This window comes from Vulpes vulpes, chromosome 6 (assembly GCF_048418805.1).
Source record: "Vulpes vulpes isolate BD-2025 chromosome 6, VulVul3, whole genome shotgun sequence".
Classification (NCBI taxonomy): domain Eukaryota; kingdom Metazoa; phylum Chordata; class Mammalia; order Carnivora; family Canidae; genus Vulpes; species Vulpes vulpes.
Genome location: NC_132785.1, coordinates 6,632,397 through 6,634,446, shown reverse-complemented (window position 1 = coordinate 6,634,446; position 2,050 = coordinate 6,632,397).

The following is a 2,050-nucleotide window of genomic DNA, read 5'->3' as shown; positions in this document are numbered from 1 at the left end:
CGCCATGTGTGGGTGACCCTGAGAAAACCGAAGCGAAGACAAGGCCACCATGGGTCCAGGGGGTGCTGGGTGGGGTGGAGGGGTGGGGGCACTGGACCAGACGGTTGGGACTGGGTCAGGGAATCTGGTTGGGGGGCCACAGCTAGATATACCTTTCAAGGTTTGGTTGGTTGGTTGGTTTGCCCAGAAGGAAGCCCAGGCCTTGGGTTTTCCACACATTTTGCTTTTATAAATGTTTTGATCTTTTGGAGCTTGTTTTTGTTTTTGTTTTTGTTTTGTTGCCTTTTGTTGTTCTTTTCTTCCATGCAGAAAAGGCATTTACAAAGCATGTTGAGGCTCTTAGCCAGTCTCTCCTCTTCGTCTGCCCCAGGGCTTGGTGAGGAGCAGGTGTCTGAGGCCTCTTTCTGAAAACCAACCAACCTCAGGACCCAGCCCGGCCCTAATAAGCAGCACAGGAGGACGGGAGTCCCACCTCTGGGTGAGGCCCAGGGCTGGTGGGTGCAAGCCTCCCCTCCCTGGCCAGCCTCCCCGCAGCCTCTCAGAATGTGGTCTGCCTCCATGGGCACCCCTGCATATGCCGGGGCCGGGTGGGGGGGGGTGCGTGGGTGGGGGATGCATCTCAAAATGCAGATCCTGGGGTTCCATCTCAGGCCTGCTAAATTGGAAGGGCCGCAGGTGGAGCTGAGGCTAATGTTTTTGGACGAGCTCCCCGGGTGAGGCGTACACACCCAAAATTTGGAGGACCACCATCCTGAGAAAGCCCAGTTAGGGACGGAGGGAGTTTTGTGCCCTTCCAAGCAGCAAGGCGCCCCTGGTGGGGACGTCAGGGCAAGTGCACCTGCCCTTTCACCCCTGTCCCTAGCGGCCTGAGGAAGCCCGAGGGCGGCCCCAGAGATCGGTGACTGTGACTGGGGCTGAAAGCGTTCACCCTGCAGCTTTGAACAGGCCCGTGTTGCTTTTGCAAATTCCATCGTTGCCTTCCTGGTGGTTTTTTTCATTCCCAAATAGTGTGAGAGTTTTAAAGGTGGAAGTGGCAGCAGCGGCCAGGACCTCCCTTGACCACTCAGGGGCCTTGTTTTAAATAGGACACTTGGAAATAGGGTGGTGGTGGGGGCTTTGGGGCCCCTGGAGCCTTCAGTGATGTCCTTTAAGGTCTTCTTTTCTCCCTTCCTCCTCCTCTCTTCCAGCAGGGAAGAGGGGGGCCAGCTCGCTCCAAAGCAACCAGCCCCGGGGACAGCCCAGCACCCTCAGGGCCCCCCCAAAGGCCACCGCTAAGCCCCTCCCAAGCCAGCAGAAGGCACCTGCCCCCACCAAGGGACACACACGAGGTGCTCCGCGGCACCCCGTTGGCCCCCGCGGTTCTCCTCTAGGTCACTAAGATCCCTGTGCCCCAGCGCTCTTAGAGACCTCAGGGCTCGGAAGAAGAGGGGCTCACCTGGCCCGCGCTCGCTCGTGCCCTAAGTCCCGCGTGGCCCAGAGCCCACCTAGTCTGGCCTTTCTCCCCCTGCCCGGGAACAGCACCCCACCCACCCACCGCGATAGGCCGCTGCCGGGTGCACGCTCCTCCGGGACCGATGGAGCCTTGTCCTGACACCACTTGGGCCTCGCCCACAGCAGTAGTAGCCAGCGGGGGGGCCAGGCTCCCCCAGGCAAGGCAGGGGAAACTCAGCCAAACTGGGCTCCGGGGAAACCCAGCTGGCCCCAGGTGACACGGTGACAGGTGAGTCAGCTGCTCTCGGTAGGGCTTCCTGAGATTGGTTTGTCCCCCATATGTGATCACCCACAAACTGGTTTTCTGTTACTTTCCAGGGAGCCTCCCCGAAGTACTTGTATGCCACCCGGTCTGCCCCCCGGGGGCCGCCTCCTATCCCTCTTCTAGAAGAGGAGACAGGGGCTGCCCCCAAGTGATCGAGGGCCACGGCTGATGTACACCGTCCGGCTGAGACTTCCAGGCGTCTTGGGCCGTGACACGCAGAAAGAAATACTTGGAGGCCCAAAGCACGACACACCCACCGAAACGAGTTTTCCAGAACAACACCTACCCTGAACA